This window comes from Sardina pilchardus, chromosome 5 (genome assembly GCF_963854185.1).
Source record: "Sardina pilchardus chromosome 5, fSarPil1.1, whole genome shotgun sequence".
NCBI lineage: Eukaryota > Metazoa > Chordata > Actinopteri > Clupeiformes > Clupeidae > Sardina > Sardina pilchardus.
In genome coordinates, this window is record NC_084998.1 from 20,769,802 (window position 1) to 20,789,759 (window position 19,958).

The following is a 19,958-nucleotide window of genomic DNA, read 5'->3' on the forward strand; positions in this document are numbered from 1 at the left end:
AAATCAAACATCCATACCAGTATGTACATTTCACAGAAATAGCAATGCTATGTGTTTAACCAAAGCTATTTTTCAACTTCCAGTGGAAGGGAGCTGCGCAATTTGTAGGACATTTTGAAGAATAAATATTCATTTTTTCTCATTTTCAAATGGGTTTGTATAACGATTGTTAGTTGGCAGTCCACGGTCCACGGTAAATATAAGCACTATGAAAAATGGTTGCAGTGCTCTGCTTTGCTAACAAAGCATTTAAGCTGCCAAGACACACAATACAGCATGGCCTCCCGTGACTTATCACTGCTTGGAGATACATTATGCAATACCTGCTAATGAAAGACTTAAAGCGATGGAAAAGCAGACTAATTTAGACCGCTTTCATACAATAACATTCTCACTCACTAGCCTGAACTCAGTGGCTGCTCTCAGTATACATTGAATGTGCAGATATGCTCTCTCTGACCCTTCTAGACTACTCAAAAGGCTGTCTTAACTCTCGAATATTTTCCTACTCTTTCCAAATTCCTCCCAGCCCATTGCCTGCGCCTAGTTGTACTGTGATTGACATCCTAGAGAGACAATCCCAGGGACTCATTCTCACAAGAGCCCGAGCAGTGAAAGACTCACAGAGAAACTCGAAAAGTTGGCAGCACCTTTGTTATGTTGCCAAAGGATAGTCAATGCTTACAGACTCCTTCAGTTGCGTACAGTAAAAGAGTATGTTTGGATGAGCGTAGCATGGTTAAAACAACTGCAAATAAAAGCTTCATACATGCGAACAGATTCAGTATGTGAGAATGGGCATGAGCTTTGGAAGACAGACTGTAATAAACAGAGAGAGACCTTGCATATAAATGTTTCTGAATCAGTGTGTACTGTATGCATGTGTTTGACTGTGTGTTTGTTTAAGTGTGTGGGATAGAGAGGGAGAGAGAATGTGTTTCCGTGTTAAAGTTGGTGTGGGGGTGGGAAGGAGTGGGAGAGGGATACAGTATTTGTGTGGAGAGGTGAGTGGGAGTGTGTATCTGTGTCTCTGTGTGTGTGTATGTGTGTGTGTGTGTGTGTGTGTGTGTGTGTGTGTGTGTGTGTGTGTGTGTGTGTGTGTGTGTGAATGCCTGCTGAATATGAGTCCACGTCTGAGCACCAATAAGGGCGCTGTGTGATGTTTGGTGTGTGCGTGTGTGTGTGTGTGTGTGTGTGTGTGTGTGTGTGTGTGTGTGTTTGCGTCTGCTCCATCTGTTTGGGAAGCGTGGGAGATCACACTAACGAGTTGTGTCTCAGCTCGGCTAACCTGCATTACCCGTCTGCCCACTCAACTGCTGGGTCACCGAGGAGGCCGGCGAGTGTGAAAACACCTCCATTTCCCATCTCTCTTTCTCTCTCTCTCTCTCTGTCTTCCGTTCTCTCTTTCTCTCTCTCTCTTTCCCTCGCTCTCTCTCCCTCTCTCTCTTCTGTTCTCTCTTTCTCCCTCTCTTTCTCTCTCTCTCTCTCTCTCTCTCGCGCTCGCTCTCTGAAGGATGTTCTCTCCAGAAATAAAATGACTTTGGAGGTCATTTCAAGCATTTTCAGTCTCAACAGTGGAGCAAAGATGTGAGTCACTCCTGTTGGTTTGGTCAGCTTTAGCTGCTGCGAAGTGCACTCAGAGATGACCTTGAGCGCAATTACTGGGCCACTTTCAAACACAAGTTTAAGAACAGCATATGAACGTGCCATATTGAAATGATATATTTACATGTAACTCCTGACACCGGAGCCCTGTATGTCTTGTTAATGGGTGTAGTTACCATTTCATACAGCGCACAGCTTTTACAGCTTTTAACCGTTACTACTGTTTCCTGCTCTAGGATTGCAAGACTAATTTTTTCCAGAAGCTGAATCATGCCATTGAACAAATACCGTAATTTCCCGACTATTAGCCGCGGCTTATACATTGATTTTGCAAAATTTCTTCAGCTATGAGGTTAATACAGGGGGGCAGTTAACATGGTGTTAATATGTTTTTTTGTCTTTTATCTTACATAAAACACTGTCCTGCGGCTTATACACAATGCGGCTTATATGCGGGAAATTACTGTAAAGTATGGTATCTAATTGTGAGTGGCATGCTATAGCCTAGACTGAATATAAATTATAGGTAAGTAAAGCTGACTATTGAGTGGCTCTCTTTTTATTCTGAGAAGCTGGCATTTACACAGACTTTCAATAAGGTTCCACAGCATAATGCATAGTGATATTCAGAGGGATGGAATGTGGAATTTGGAATGTGTAGATTTATATGAATTTATACACTTTAACTGGACACTCATGTGACATATGTGTCACATTAAACAACTGGGAATAATGCATTTTGTGAAAATCAAAATGATAATATCATACAGCTACTCCTTTTCACCTATTCTACATTCCCATCATGTATAAAACACTGAGAGGGCGTATTTGTGCCTTGATATTTCAAAAGTACCTGTTGTTACCCAAGATCAATTCCCATCAAACATGGTCCATAAATACAGCAGTAAACTTTTTACCTCTTGCGCTTTTCAGCTAGTGTTGCACTCAGCAGCAATTCACTTTGGGATTTTTCAGCGTACCTGCAGTCTTGTTAACTGACAGGCTTGTTTCCCTAGCCACCCTTTAGTCAAGCTATTGGATGTAAAAGGAGTAGGGAATCCCCTTGGTTTTGATGGGCCTGAAGGGAGTGCTAACCACAGGTGGAGGCCGCTTAGGTTTTCACAATGAGTTTCTTTACAGTGGGCAGTGAACATTGTTTGAACATTGAGTGACGTAGAGTAGTTTAACTCACAATTATCCAGGGCAATAACTCCGAATGGCAAATGTGATCAAACACTGAATTTAAATCGAATGCTCGATCAAGTGCAGGTCGCGTGAAAACAATGACTTTTGAATGCACAAAGGGGAAAAAATGTGGATGAATAGAAAGAAAGAGCAGTTTTTTGGGTTGATACAGGGAGTGTGGCGAAGAAAAGCTTACTATCCTTTCAGATGTTGTGTTCCCTGCTAAAACATCACTGCAGGGGAGATAAAAATGCAGGTATTTTGAGGACCCTTGAGAAAGAGTGCACTACGTTGAAGAAAGGGTTGTTGAACTGAGGACACTTACCTGGGGGTTGAACTTCCGCGTCCTCAAGACAAGGGCACTCAAAAGGAAGCACAACAAAGACCAACAAGAAAGGCATCCACTATGAGCACTGGACAAAAAATGTTGCTGAAAGGGTAGATTTTGGGAAGAACTCCGAAAAGTACCCAGAAACTCAGCACTTACTCTAACTTGATGAGATGGCTGTGAACAAAAGCACATTCTGGTGCCTACCCATGCTGAATACAAATGGAATTTGAAATCATATGGCATATCATTCATCTTAGACATGACAAAGGCTAGAGAGAGGATTCTTTGAAACTGGCTGTGCAGCTTTCACATAGAGATATGGAGCAAAGAGCAAATCTCTCCTTTCCCCAGTCACTTATCAAGCACATATACTATGTTCGGTTATTTGTAGACTAAAGTATAGTCCCACCTCAAAAAAAAAACAAAACTCTTTAAAACTTTACAAAATGCAATGTTATATAAGATCTCACCGTATAACTGTAATCATTTCAAGTGATACATTTCTTTCAAAATGGCTCTGACTGCCCACCGGTAAATTTCCACAAGGAATTCACTTAGCTTGGAAATGAAAAACAAATAACATCAACAACAACAACGAATGCACACACAGGTAATAGACAGGGAGTTGGAGAGAAAACATGATTCTGTACACTGTGGTAATCCTGAATGTCTAGTCTCACACCACTAGTGTGTGACACCTCCTGCTACCTGCCGTGAGATGCCATTCCTGCTGTCTTTCCCAGCCTTGCATTTGGAAAACTGAACCCCTCGTTGTGACAAGGCTGAAATGCAAATAGCACGTCAGATCTTCAGACTCTGAGTCACCACTGATAAGCACAAGAGTCTCCTCGAAACATGTCAGCCCAAGATCAAGACGCCCAGACACATCTTCTATACACGAGCTATAAAACAAGCATGACATACCTATTACTAATGGCGTCTACTGATGCCTTCAGAGTCACACGGGTCCATCGATGTTCCACTTTAGATGCACATTCTGCTACTGGCAATTTTTAGCAGTCTGTGTCACGTTAGACAACAACCATTGATGATGTTTTTATGTGCTATTATTAGCTTCTCTGCCAAGCACATAAGGGAAACACCTATTTGGGCCTGAAATGCCATGTTTTCCCCCAAGAGTTGAAATCTTGACCCAAAAAGGGAGCAGTGAAATAGAGAACGTATACTGATTCTGAGGCAGAAGAAGCCACGCTCTATCCATTGCTCTATCCAAGAATTCCATCAGGCACATATTCACACATTGAGAGAGGAGCACTTCCCACTGGAACAGATCACATTTTCATTAAATTACATTCCATTCCACACTGATGGTCTACACAGACATTACACTTCTCATTGATAATGATTGGTAAGAGTGGAGCTGGGTGGCACGGATGGAGAAAACCACCAGGTTGGCCATAAATGACCTGAAACCTTGGCAAAGCACAACGTAAAGGCAGACTCCGGGAGTGCTTTATTCGGCTTTGAGCTATAAGGCAGGGGGGCTTTGCTGGTGTTTCAGTGCTTGGCTGAGGCTTCACATTTGGGCCAGTGATCAGTTGGTACTAGGCGCAAAAACACGAAAAACTAAAAACAAAAATGAAAGGATGATGGAAAAAAAATGTAAAGGTGTTCGAGGATCTGGGGGAGATCATAACCTCAGAGAGCCCCGCAATGCAGGTCCGCCGTTTCAACTGGTGACGACCTGACCTCCTGATCATAGAGGGGATTACGACAGACACAGCAGGCAAAGAGCCCGGCGATTTGCCCGCAAGATCTGTCCCGACCCCTTTCAGCGTCTCCCCCAAGGAATCTCCCCCGAATCTCCCCTGCCCCAAGCTCCAAACCCCCAGCTCCAACCTTCTGCCAACCCCCCCCACATCTTGAAAAGGGATTATGGAGAGAACCTGAGAACAAGGTCAAAGACTTACGGAAAGAACACAGAGCAAGTTAAGTTTAACTTCCACTTCATCCCCCGAGCAGCGTCGGAATACTTCGCCGAGATAGTTGAGGCTGAGGCTGGTGAAAGCTCCCCCGCCGGCACGCTAGGCTATACTTTTGATGTTAATTCCTTGAAAGCTGTTTCTTTAGCTGGGGATTAGCGCGCAGAGAGCCAGGCTTACCATGCTCCCGCTAATAAAGATGACACATCTAACACAGGTACTCTTGCACACGGCCGCTTGGGAGAGAGGGGCTTCCAACGTCCCCCCACCCCCCCCCCACCCCCCCACCTCACCATGCCACCACACCCCACACTCCCCCATCACATGCACACAGACCACCACCATCACCACCTCCACCTCCACCAGCCCCCCCACTTCCACCCCCATTCTCCACACCACCTTAATTATGAGGAACTGACTCTCCCATTCTGGCCATGGAGAACAGGCAGACAGACTTTTGGTGTATTGAGTTCTAGAGGGCGAGATTAAAACTGTTGAAAGGCTCAGAGAATTTATTTTTATTTTTTATTTTTTTTTTGGGGGGGGGGGGGGGGGTTCGATCCACGATCCTCCTCTTCCTCCAACACCACACCACAGCACACCAGCCCTTTCACTGGCCCCCCTTCCTCATCCTCCCACCGATGATGACGAAGGCAAACCTCGTCCTTTCGTTCCAGTAATGTCGACACGCACGTCTCCAGCCCCGACCCCGTGACAGCGGGCGGGGCCCCCTGTCAGTCACTCGGCGTCCTGCGAGTCTCTCCCCGCTGTTCCGGCAGACTGACAGTTATGAAGTGTGTCCATTATGGCCAATGAGCGGCCATTACCGTTACTGATTAGCCGCTATGTTTGCTCTGGCTCAGGGGGACCGCCGTGGCTAATGACTGTATGGCGGCATGCATACAAAACTGACACCGCGATTCATCTGCACGCCCGGCGTCGCCGAGATTGATGGGTAATTCGCCGGAACACTCGCCCCTTCTGAATGCCTAAAATAATTCCCTCTCTATATTTCCAGTGGCTGGGCCGTGATAGTTAAACGGGTAAACCAATCAAGTCAACCCCTTGGCCTACCCTTTTTCCCCGAGAACAATGATTATTTCTACTGTAATGGGTTTTTTTCCCCTCTCCTCCTTCTTCTCCTTCTCCCAAGGATCCATTTTTGAATGGCCCTAATTTATCTACTTGAGGGTAAATTCCTCATAGATAAGATGCACATCCATGCATGGAGGCACATGCCCACACACACACAGGCACACACAACCACACACACACACACACAAACACACACACACACACACACACACACACACACACACACACACACACACACACACACACACACACACACACACACACACACACACACACACACACACACACACACACATACACAACACACACACACACACACACCATTGACAGATAATGAATAGTCAAGCATCGTATTATGTGTAACTCACTCAGGTCTGATATTAATCTCACTCCTCCGAATGGAAGCAAAAACTACTCAATCCATCAAATCACAAACAGAACCAGGTCGGCCCCACTTTGGTTTATGTATGATGGACCCCTTTGCAACGGGGAAACTAGGAAATGCATTCCTGGCCCATCCTTCTGTCCCCATTCTCAGCCGTGTCTGAAGAGGCAACCAATCTGATTATGGATGAGCCTGTGATCTAGTCAGTTCCACTGGGGAATGTAACCTCCCCTCCCAGCCGTCTGCCCCCCCCCCCCCACCAAAGACAAAGCCCTCACCACTGGGACATCACAGAGGAGTAGAATACTGGGGCACTGAGGAACTGCTTCACTGATTCCATGACCAGGCAAAATTCCATTAGCAGTGAGAAAGGTCTTCCATCTAACGCGCCGCTAATGCCGATCTGGAATATTACATAAAGAGGCAAGGGTGTATTTGCATTGGTGTGAGTGTGTGTGTGTACTATAGAGAGAGAGTGTGTGAGTGAGTGTGTGTGTGTGTGTGTGTGTATGTGTGTGTGTGTGTGTGTGTGAGAGAGAGAGAGAGTGTGTGGTATCTGTGTGTGTGTGTGTGTGTGTATGTGTGTGTGCGTGTGTGTATGTGAGAAACAAAGACAGAGAGCAAAGGCAGTGGAAGGCCTCTCCCATGGTATATTTGTTGAATTGTGAGATTCCCTGCAGTAAAAAGGGATCCTTTTTTATGTTGTTATTTTCTCAGTGTTCACAGACAGTATGATTGGACATACAGTGTGTCTCAGTGGGGAGACCTGGAACAAAGGACATGGATAGAAGTACAAATTTGTCAGTTCAAGGAGCAACAGGAAAGGAGAAAATTGGAGTGAAACCGACTAAACACCCTTAGGGCCCGAGTCATTAAAATCTGACATGGGAGTCTAGCAGACCGAGAAGAAAATACAGCATTGTTTCAACATGGCAGTTTTTAGAATCCTTAAACTCCATTTATTGTTCTATGCTCCCTTTTTTTCTTTTCCCTTACCAAAAAATCTGTGTCTCTTTTTTAAAATAATTATTTTGTCTTTAAAAGAGCGCGCCTAGCCTGTTGCTAAGCATTGCATCACACGCGACCAATTTCCGAAAACAAAAACAAGGGAGGGTGTCAGGTTACTGGGCGATGTCATCAGACGGGCGGGGAAAGTGAGGATCCGTCAGCGAGAGGGCTAAGAGGGCTGATGAGAGAGTTTTGTTACAAAGAGATGTCATCAGAACCTATCCCCCTCTCTCTCTCTCTCTCTCTCTTTCTCTCTCTGTGTGCATGTGTGTCTCTGTTACCCTTTCTCCTCTCCTCCCTCTCTTTCTCCTCTTCGCTCGCTCCCCCTCGCTCTCTCTCTCTGTGTGTGCATGTATGTCTCTGCTTCCCTTTATCCACCTCTCCCTCTCTCTCTCTTTCTCTCTCTGTGTGCATGTGTGTCTCTGTTACCCTTTCTCCACCTCTCCCTCTCTTTCTCCTCCTCTCTCGCTCTGCCCCCTCTCTCTCTTTCTCTCTCTGTGTGCATGTGTATCTCTGTTACCCTTTCTCCTCCTCTCCCTCTCCCTCTCTCTCTCTCTTGCTCTAGTCCTCGATGCAAGTCTGTCGCTGTTACTTGCCCCCGCCCACCCCTGTCTTCCTCTCTCTCTTACTCTTAATATCTCCCCCAAGTCTTCTGCTTTGCTTCAGCGACAGCCAATCCAGTCCTCCATCGACCATCACGCATTTACGATTATTAATGAGCACATCCGCAGGAAATCTATATGCATGTGTGAACAGCACAAACATGCCTTTACATTCATCGTCCACTCCCAGACACAACACTGTGGCGTTGCGTTTGACATATTAGGTGTTGCAAAACGAAATTTCAGATTCCATTTTTCACTTATTTATTTATCAAGGCAGAGAGTCCCTAGTCATGGTTTAATTAGCCTACAAATCAATAGTAACCTGTATTTGAACTCCACATGGAGTGTTTCCATTTAAAATGAGTATTGAGTGATATGCTTGGGGTAAGCCTAGTCTTCTTTAATGCCTCCAGCAACGTGCTTGTCTTGATCACTGCGATGCAAGCGTTCCCAAGCTCTGTACATTAAAAATTAAAACCCTCTACAAAACCTTCACCCATTCCCACAGCGGCCTGTTCCTCAAATAGACTGACAAATGAAATGTGAGACAGTATAACATGTTTGATTAACAATACAACAATATTGATGCAAGGGATAACAGCCACCGAGGTGGTCTGCTATACTGAATTAAATGTACGAAGGCGAGAGGCAAAGAACTCCCCGACGCGCAGTGGAGGAGACTTTACTCTTTAAGTCCATTCATTCCGTAAAAAAACAGAAAACGAGCAGTTCCATTTAAAAACCGACTTGTACTACCGTTTGTAGTACTACTTTATTTGGCCCTGACAGTGATAGCGTGGACTGTTTAGCTAGTATTTTCCACAGTTGATTCCATTGTTGCAAAGGCTGTCCCCAGGCTCAACCGTCCAATAGTTGTCATAATTACCATTCAGAAGCATTGATATCGACTTCTTCACCAGATCTACTTCATAGGTGTCCCGTTACTCAGAATTAATAGCCACCCCACCAGTCATCAGAGAAGAGCATTTCTTCTCTCCGGGTGATAATAAATGATAACATATCATTGAAATAAACATTAATCATTACTATATATTGGCCTCAGTTTTGAATACTTGACAAGAACATTTAAAGAGGCTACAACGAATCCATGGAGAAAAGTGGAACATGCATTATTTGGATTGGTTTTCACTCAAATTTATTCATTCTATTTCCCTATTTCAATTCAAAGATGATTAACAGAGGCCAAAACTTTAACTAACAAAAGTGCAGTGGTCCTCATATACACAACGTACATATGACATAAAACAGGTGGACAAAGCTTGGCATTTACAGTATTAATATGAAAGTGAGTTTATGCATGTTTGAGCTGGCATGGTTTTACAGTGTAGCAAAGTAAATCAGCGGTGGTTTGCCTGGCTTGTGTATTTTGCTAAATAGTGATGTTACATGAAATTGGCGAGTTCGTGATGGCGCAGCATCGAGCAGCGCTGCGCAGAACTGTGCACCACAAGATACACAAAATCTGTCCACGATGATCTAGATATGCGACTCTGCAGTCGATATCACATGGTCTTAACTTATCGCGGGAGCAAGGTGGCGCAGTTGCTCTCCAGGTACTGCGGAGCCTTAGACCTGCCTTCATGACGTCAGGACTTTGCCCTAATTGGCTTTTACATCCCTGACGTATGTGTTGGCGTTTAGATGCCCTGTGCCATGTTTCATTACATGGTCACGGCTAGACTACGGGAAGTAGACAGTGTCCAACTTCATAGCAGCGTTTGTATCACCGCCCTGTCACCAGCAGATCTCGCTGCTGCAAGAGGTCAGTTGGGGTTGAACTTGAACGCGTCTAATGGCAAACAAACAGCCATCTTTAATTGTTCTGATGAAGGCCAGCACAGCCCAAATGTGTAGGCATGTTTTAGTAGCCGAATAAGTAAATACATGTTTTATTTGCATCCTTCTTGGGTGTCTCAGATTTGTCTTATTTTCTTAACTAAATCTGGAATCCCTGCACTGAAGAGCATCAAAAAGGACTTACACCCTGCAGCACTCCAAACAGACCTGTTTTTCTGACTTAAATCGACGGAGGGTTGGAAAGTTGGAGAGTTATATTCTTGGAATATACTGGATCAAAGACTTTTCTAACAGATTTGTAGCCAACTTTCCATAATATAGCTTCTTTGGTATATTGACACAATTTATGGCTTAGGATAACAACTGATATATTAAGTATATTAAGTACTGTGGGAATCATGTATATTGTTTTCTTGCGCACAAAAGAATTTGCTGTCCTCCAGCCTGTGACCAGCGTTCCATATCTGTGTCATATTTGTGTGTGCTTCTTGCAGGGACAAATGTCATGTGTGGTTTTGTGATGAATGCCTTTGGTAGTAGCACATGATGCAATCTGTCCCTAAAACAAAGTCCTCTATGCAGAAAACCATACCACAAAACATGACGCCAATAATGTTGCAACTGCACACTGCCGATACACGCTGGCATTCATAGAAAATGAATAATTTTCATTCAATCGTATTGTGACAAAGTTACAAATTAGTGGACTATGAAAGTACAGATAGTAGCAACATGTTAAATACATTTCTAACATACCTTCTAGAAAGCAACTGTTGCACTGCTTTTGAGCAAAACATTATAATATGTTTTTTACAAGTTAAGGTTCAACCAGAACACTGTGATATGCAAGAGATATGCTGGGATAAGCAACAAAAGGGAACTAACTAGTGGGCCCAAGTCATAACAACCATTCGTTTACAACAAGCGATGCTAGTCTGTCCCTTGAGTTAAGACAGTACTGTACAGTCTTTTTCATCAGCTCTGTGCTGTCATAAATGTCAAATCCGATGTGTAACCTGACTTGTGAATAAGCTTCCTACTACAAGCATTGCACTTTGCCATATACTTAACTCTACAGTTTAGACCATGTGCCGATGTATATATCATTTAAGCTATGCATGCTGGCTTGTCAACACAATCACTTTTGAAGTAGCCATAGGCAAGTCAACAGGTCTTGGCAGATAGCTACTTATGTCCTTGCAGATATTAAAGCTTCTGTTTTGTATTAATAAAATGCTGGCAGCACAGGTGATGAGCAAAACCAAAGTGCACTTGCAAACAAACCAGTACCTGCCATTTTGGATTGGGTTCTAATTTGGAAATGAGTTTCCAATCCCAATCCTGATGCATATAACTAAGCTATACAGTAGTATACTGTATGCCTATAACTGACATCCTATTCTGTGAGCAGACATGCCATAACCATAGCTGTCAAATGTCACAATTACAGTATGTGCACAGTATGTTAACATTCCTGTCTAATCTAATGTACAATAGATTTAACCAATCACTACAGCAGTACACTCAATCTCCCTTAATGTGAATTGTAAACAAACAAAATGATAATTAGCAAAAAAGGGGGTGCCCATCTGTACTTGGTGAATCAGTTTCCTGATTGGTATACACCATCAACCCGTGTTGAATTTGTTATAGCTGATAACAGAACCCAAGAGAGTCCCTGAGAGAGTGTCTCTCTCCCTTGAGCCTGTATTTGTCTCAATTGCTCAGAATGTAAAACCCAGCTCAGAAGAGCTGAAGGCAAAGTATTGCTTACACTTAAACTTGAGCACACGCCTTTATTTGTTTTTTATATCTGCATATTTTGAAAAGTAGCAACCCTGTCAAGACAAAGCCAGGGCGACAGTCAAATTGAGCTGGGGTACAATGCAGGCAGTAATTATTCCAATGTACTTATTGCGGTGACATACTTTGAAACTCTCACAGGCATTACTCAAAAATACAATGCAGTTTGAAAGTCGACAGCTTCACAAATAGTAACAGTCTATTAATTCAAGAGCCTTAGACGCCCACCCCCCACCCCCCTCCTCCCTCACACCTCCACTCTTCTCCCTGAGTCCTGTCATAAGCCAAAACATACTGTTATAGTTCCCACAGTCCACTCCAATCAAGGATCACTTACAGCGGTCAGCTATTCTGCAGAAAATCTCATCCTAGAAAATTGATCTCAAAACAGATTTGCCTATGGACTGTTTTAATAGTTTAGTCAGCAGCTAGAATAGGAAGCAAACATAAAAATAGCTATTTCTTTTTTCTGAGGCTTGGTAAGTTTCTACACCACCGGTGCTAAAAAACCCATGCCTCAAAATCCCATGTTACAGAAGTATGCTAGGATTGCATAAAATGTCATTAATAGTCCATTCTTTGGCCTAATCAGATCTCTCTAAAAGAATATGCAACATAGTCCCAATGGATTTAATTAATTTCTCATGAGCAGCCAATGTGAATGAAGTTACCGTAAACCTGACATGAGTGTTACACATTTTCAATGAAAGAATCATACATGGACGACAGGATATGCGTTATATCCCTACTGCCATATAATGCTTCATGTACTCCCAGATTGGTCCATTTAGAAGTGGAGGTTTATGGACTACATGACACTTTGTGGAAGTGGTTGCCCATTTCTACAGCATGTGTAATCGATCATATTACTCTAATGACTGTCCATAACAGTAATATTCTTTATCACTGGCATGGTCCTCCTATATGGCTGTACATCACTGACTTCAGTCCTAGGAACAGGGTTGCACTAAGGAGTTTAGCATGTGTTCATAGAGGTGAACTTACCATGAAATCTTCTGTAGACGCGCTCACATGTTTCGGTGTGTTCCTGCGTCTTCAATTGTGGGCCTGTGTCGCTCAGTGGAGTGTTAATGCCAGGTAGTACACCTTTCAGAAGACAGAACACATTTTACATGGTCTTCCTCCATAATAAATAGACAGAAAACGCTGCTTTTTCTCACATTTCCTGCCTCCCATATGTATCCTGGAGAGACACCACGGCATGCACAGCACGGATAAACAATGTCATCCTGCAGCTCTCTTTTCATGAGCTCCAAAAGCCTATCTTAATGTGTATGTGTAAACATATCCTCGAAAGACACGCTCGCTGCAAAAACCCTGGCAGCATTGCACAGATATTCGCCTCTGATCTGTCTCAGGCAACCTCAGCCCGTTTTTTCACCAGTTTGAGGCTCAGGGAACCTTTAGACTCCAGGATTGGACATCCAGGATGCAAAATGCAGGTGACTGTGGAGAGGAGAAGAAGGCCAGACACCTGTGGGAGGAATGAATAACTCCACTGGCCGATTCTAGTTTAATTAGCACATGTAGCATATTGCTGTCTAGCAGTGTTTTACCACTGACAGGATAGTAAAATAGAACAGGAGTAGGATCAAGCGCTAACTCACCGTTATCACACCCTTGCAGTACACCACGTACTGTAATAGCATTTATAATTTGCTGATAAGAAACTGCTTGAGATTGTAATTAATGATGGATATCCCTTATTAAGGGCTTTGTGTTTGAGGCATGTCACTGTGGCTTGATTAAGGCATTCATTGTATGTATTCTATCGACACAAAATGCTGTCGCTTTCTCTAGCATGGATCATACAGCAGGCATAAAGCAAGGTGAATTTGCTTACTAATGAATCTATCCATTTGCATCCTCTCCCCAGAACATCCCATCGTCTCCAGAGACAGGGAAAGCAACGTAGCCTACAGTAAGTTTATGTAAAAAAAAAAAACAGATACATGAGCTATTCTTGAAGTAAAACAGGCCTAGGCCTACATGATGATAATGCTATTCTATGAAGGGTCAAAGTAACAATAATTAAATATAAAGTAAATTACAAAGTAAAATGTCATGTAAGTCATATCACCAAGTATCAAATTTAAATATATCAACGATTATTAAATGTAATCTAATTTAAAGTTTAAATCAATGTCATTTGAATTTTGAATTACATTAAACTTTAAATCAATTGAATAAGAAGTTGAATTAATTTGAAGTCATATATCACATTTACATTTGCCTGTTGTTCTCATTTTGAATAAGACTTAAAATTTCAGCCTCATGCAATTCCGTGCGCCACCATTTAATTCGAACGCCTTTACTTCAGACTTTGGACTTTGGTACTTCAAGGTTGTACTGTCACCTGTCAATCATGCTATGTCCCCCGCCCCCCGCCCATCCACTGAATCTGAGTCGATTTATCAGTTCTTTAGTAATAGTTTCCCCCAGAGCCATAGATAGAGAGAGTTGCGACACTCTTTGAAGTCGCCGCCGCGCCGTCACGTGGTTCATGTACGCTACAACAGTTCTAACCAGCCCTGGCGCTGCCATGTTATTTCTATGGGATAGACAGCAATGATCACGAGAAACATCGAAACATTCCAAACACGAGTTCAATTTGAAGTGCTATAACGTTGGTTAGCATGTTTACATTAGTGCCCATGACATATCGCAAGTTTGCTCTGCAAACATCGTTCTGAAATAGTCTATTCTGTGGTAGCTGACACTGCCATTTAGCCTACCTCTCGGCATCAGCTCCATTCCTGGTTCCGTGCCTGTTTGTCGTCATGCATAATAAACTTACATTGTTGAAATGTATGTATTTTGTATCCAATGTTACCGTGGGTATTTGAGATGTTCAGTGATCCTCTCCAGTTATTTTGATGAGATGAAGGTGGCCACCCTAACTATGTAGGCCTACACACCCACAGCCTTCACAATTTTAGGAGTAAGCCATGAACATCTATAATATATGGCAACCAGTAACAGGTTATACGTTAAAAGTTAGATCAATGCAGTCAATCAGTTAATTTGTTTTTTTTAAGGAATAGCCTAAATATGGCCACCACACAGCCTTAGTAATATTTTCAGATTAAGCCATAAACATATGAAAATACATTAACAAAGAACGATAAATAACAGCCAAAATGTTAAAAGTGTGTATGTTAAAGTTAAGTTTGTTCAACAGTTCGTTCAGGACACCCACTGTTTCGATAACATTGTAACTCAATACGCAATCATCTGTTTCAAGAAAGCACTTAGAACAGCATAAAAAGGATGACTGATACATTTTGAGTTTTCAATACATTTGTTTATTACATTTTCAATGTGTGGAACAAGTAGGCTATGTTTTAACAACATCAAGAACAGGAATACACACAGAAAAGGCTTAAGGGAGATATGGTGAGACTGCAATATAAAAAGGAGGGTTAACACCCATTTATATTTTCAAAGACATTCTGAAAAACATTTCAGATTCCCAAATCTGAACAACCGTACCGTGTGTACAACTAAAGACATTAATGTGCAAAGGATGCTGGACATGCACACCTACAGTACAAGAAGGTTAACTGAGGAAGATGTAGCACATTTGGCTGGAGGTGTGACAGGAGGTGTTGGAGATGCTGAGGTTGGAAGGGTCCCTTTGTTTGGACCTAAACCATAAAAAATGACCTTCTCTGATCATTTCAGTCAATACTACACACCCGTCTTGTCCTCTGCATCCTTGGTCCTAGGCAAGAACAGGCACAGTGGAAAATGGAGAGAGCAGGTAAAAGTCAGTGTATACTTGGTAAAATACATTCACAGATGCCACATCAAGGTATTAGCATAAACAAAAGCAAAAGGCCAGCAAGAGTTTTACATACACGGCTGAACCCTTCAAGGTTGGTTGGGGGTGCCACACCTTATAACTTTTATAACACCAATGATTCCCAACAATATCTTTCATGGTTATTTTGAGAATAAAAAGCTGACAGGCTATAAGAAATCACTGCACTTTAGCCATTGCATTCATCAACACAAGGAGACTTTTCTTATTGTAATAAGAACAATACTGAGGGTAATCAGTAACTGACTTTGTGAGGAATGCCAGCATGCTGTACAGACAACAATTGGGATTGATTACAGTAGGCCTATACCCACTACAGCTAACTAGACTAGGCTACATCATTGCAAACATTGTTCTTATTCTATGGATGGACCTAATTCTACCCTTAAAGCATCATTAACCTACACTTTTCAGTTATCCATACAAGGTAAAAAAAAAGAAAGAAAATTATTATAGCCTACTTACAAGGACCACTTAATTGAAGACAATGTCTTGTCACATCACTTTCAGCATCTGCAAGATAGTCATTGCAATCAAAATTATTCCATCAAATACATCGACCTGCTGTGGTGATATAGACCTCAGAAATGTACATTCAATGTAGAATAATATTGACTGCAACCTGACATCCAACAGCAGTTGAAACAAAAATAAGTACTGCACTGTACACGCGCCCCTATCCCAAGCTCTAGTCTCGTGCCACTGTCCCGACTCCCGAGTTGGAACAGTAGTGGCACTAGGGGCAGGACTGGACAGTTAGGCAAGTGACACACGCACGGCAGGAGAGTATAGTACAGTTTTTGCTTCTACAGCTCCCCTGGCCTGAAGTTCATAATTGAAATTTCTGTTGTGAAGAGATGTACCCGAGTTCATATCATGCTCTCTGATCACAAGTTTAGCTTCAGGTTCACTTCATAGTGCCATGAAACATTCCATCTAGCAAGCTAACAAGCTAGATCAGGTCTAAATGAAATGTCATCCCATTAATTAGTTCCACTGTTCATCTGAAGAACAACTTAATCACAAACTCGTTGATAACGAGCACATCTGATGCCATTGCATGCATTAAGATCACGTTACTGTTCCCCCTTCATTGCATTTCGAATGTGCGTGAGCTGACTAGCTAACATTAGCTAACGCCATCAGGTTCAGCAAATAGGATTATAAATGTCATACAAACTCCTTGATAACCCCATATATTATCTAACGTTGCTCTACTACAGTAGCGTAACCAAGTGTGATATGTCTGACATTCCATAGGAACATTACATTTAAGATAGCCTCCCTCCACGTCTAAGGTTAGCTTGGTAGGCTAACGTAACTTTATGCTCTGAAATTTCGGTCATAACTAAGATACAAAAATAACAGTTAAACGAGCAGCACAAACAACTCGAATAACACTACGAGTACATACTGGTACAGTTGATATAGGAAATATATAACAATTTCAAAAAAGGTCGTGCTTTCGTTTACTTACCGCTGACAAAGTTAGGCAGACACCAATGGAAGTGAATGAGGCAAACTCCGCGAATGTCACTGTTAAGAACTGTTGAGCTCTCCATAACGCGGAAGTAGCCTGAAAAAACGTCCGCCATTGTTTCCTATGGAGGTCTATGGGAGTGTCGCCACTCTGTTATATCTACCGCTCTGGTTTCCCCCACTTCATCACCATCACTAGAGCCTTCGTCCTTCGTCTGACGCTGGGTTTCCACAGAGCATGTCACCATGCGAGATCTTCTACTGTCTTTGCGCGAAATACGCCTGCTAAAATTTCACCCAGGGGGTGTTGTCCAGTTGCCACACACCTAGCGTTTCGGCTCAGTGGTCAACAGGTTAGCTTAGTGGTTAGTGGTTAGCTTAGTGTTTAGTTAGCTAGACAGTCCAGTGCTTCAGATTACATTCAGGGGTTTATTTAGCCCAAGTATGTTCAAGTGGCATACACACAAAATTCCGTTTGAGTGTTTTCATGTTGACAACAATTCATAATTTACAGAAACACCACAGTTCATATCAGCGTGCTAACTATCTAGTCGCCTAGCTTGCTATGTGTTTTCAATTGGTTATAATGGGTCAACAAGCTAACTAGCTAACAAGCTAACCTTCAATGATAGTGTGTCCTGAACATTTGTTTAGCATATAAACAATAAACCGTATCAAAATAAGCCATTAAAAGTGGTCAAGAAACCTTTATTCACATTTAATATTTCCAGTTACGACCTCCGGAGCCACCGCCATTGATTTGTTTTTTTTGTTACTCCCACCTCTGTGTACAGTGTACAACGTGGTGATAATTTCGCCCGGAGTGAGTGAGTCTTCCTAAAGACCTGATAAATCAACTCAGATTCAGTGGATGGGCGGGGGGCGGGGGACATAGCATGATTGACAGGTAACAGTACAACCTTGAAGTACCAAAGTCCAAAGTTTGAAGTAAAGGCGTTCGAATTAAATGGTGGCGCACGGAATTGCATGAGGCTGAAATTTTAAGTCTCATTCAAAATGAGAACAACAGGGAAATGTAAATGTAATGTATGACTTCAAATTAATTCAACTTCTTATTCAATTGATTTAAAGTTTAATGTAATTCAAAATTCAAATGACATTGATTTAAACTTTAAATTAGATTACATTTAATAATCGTTGATATATTTAAATTTGATACTTGGTGATATGACTTACATGACATTTTACTTTGTAATTTACTTTATATTTAATTATTGTTACTTTGACCCTTCATACTATTCATGGGTTTCATCCGGTCCCTTTCCACAGGTGTATGAAATCAAGCTTCTTGATTAACAATGCAGACTGCATGGTGCTTGATTAATACACCTGTGGAAAGGGACCTGATGAAACCCATGAATTGGCCTCAGCTATATTTGTAAGCAAATGTGCATCACAGTAGCATTATAGAAACGTGTAGTTTGACAGATGTAAAATTCTCATTACAAATTCGTCAGACTGTCAAATCGTAGGTCTTAATGTATGAGCATGATAGTTTCATTCTCTTCTGTATCCTTCTCTGAGGGAAGATAGCTGTTGTTTTGCAAATGTGCTGTCATTGTGGTGTGCATACTTATCAGTAGTTCCTAAGCTAGGTTGCTACTGTAGCCTACCTACTCTGCTGCTTGGTTGGTATTGGCGGCTAGCTGCCTCTCAAGTTCATTTGAAACTGAACATATTTATGAATATATCTACATATTTACACATGCCTTTCGACTGGTTTAGGTAAATCCGGCAAGTTCAGACGTTTATTTCTCCGTTCCTAGTCAATGTTGAAAACAGGAGTGAGTGACAGTGGTAATATGTTCCACTTCTTACCTCTTTGACAGTCGTGAATTCAATGCCAGGAGCAGGTTATGCTCTAAGTCAAACCTTTTGACTTGAGTTTTGAGTCATTGCTAATACAACTCCTACCACAATTAGGAACTTCCCCCTCTATTGATTCTGTGGGTCTTTGGCTCTTGGTATGAGTGAGGTGTCACAGTGCCCCCTAATGGCTACTAGGGGTACTGTATGAGACTCCCAGTGAGCCTTCATTCTCCTCAGGTGGAGGTTGTTCCAAGCGGGTCGAAGACAAGCCTTTGGTAACCACAGAGCATATTTCTCCTACTCCATTGATTCTCTCTCACACCAACAATCAATGCATGCCTGCACTATCTCTCTCTCCCTTTCCCCCATCTTGCTCTCACTTCCTCTCTCTTTCCTCTCTCTCTCTCTCTCTCTCGCTCTCTCTCGCTCTCTCTCTCTCTATCAACAATATCTAGTTACGCTGTTCAGTGATCAGTTCATGCATTACACAAAATTAAAGCTTGTCATTTTTCAACTTTCTCATCTCTTGTTGCTCCTGTCTTCCTGTCAGAGTCCTTTCAGTAGAGTCCTCTCCTTTCCAATTGTTTCAGCAGTGTCCAGCTCACTGGCTGCATTCATTCAATCTTCATCTAGGCTCTGTACGATCTGAACCTTTTATGATGGCCCGGTTGATACTGTGAAAGAACTTACCGTTTAATTGCCGTTTACGACACTGCATCGACCAATTATGTCTCCCATAGCCCATAAAAAAACAGAAATAGCCCAACTCTCCTGTTGGCAAGAGTGTTTTGTTTCATTGTGAGACAGAGGTGGAGGAAAGTCAAAAGAGAAAGACAGGGAGACAGAAAGAAAGAAAGAAAGAAAGAAAGAAAGAAAGAAAGAAAGAAAGAAAGAAAGAAAGAAAGGAAGAAAGAAAGAAAGGAAGAAAAATGAAACCTAGGCCTATACAATTTTGAAAGATAGCTGGCTCTCGTGAATCAAGATTTGAAAGCTTCAAACAAACACTGATGGCCTTGAAGCGCAGGAA

At 42.3% G+C, this 19,958-nt stretch overlaps 1 long non-coding RNA gene across 1 annotated transcript in view; it reads right to left on the minus strand.

The window, feature by feature from the left end:
- LOC134079693 (uncharacterized) overlaps nucleotides 1–19,055 on the minus strand; it is a 70,913-nt gene extending 51,858 nt beyond the window's left edge. Inside the window, exons 1-2 of the long non-coding RNA XR_009939122.1 lie at nucleotides 18,941–19,055; nucleotides 12,784–12,885 (exon numbers count right to left, since the gene is read on the minus strand). This is a non-coding gene — a long non-coding RNA (uncharacterized LOC134079693). The remainder of the gene's footprint in view (nucleotides 1–12,783; nucleotides 12,886–18,940) is intronic.
- Between the last annotated feature and the right edge of the window lie 903 nt (nucleotides 19,056–19,958).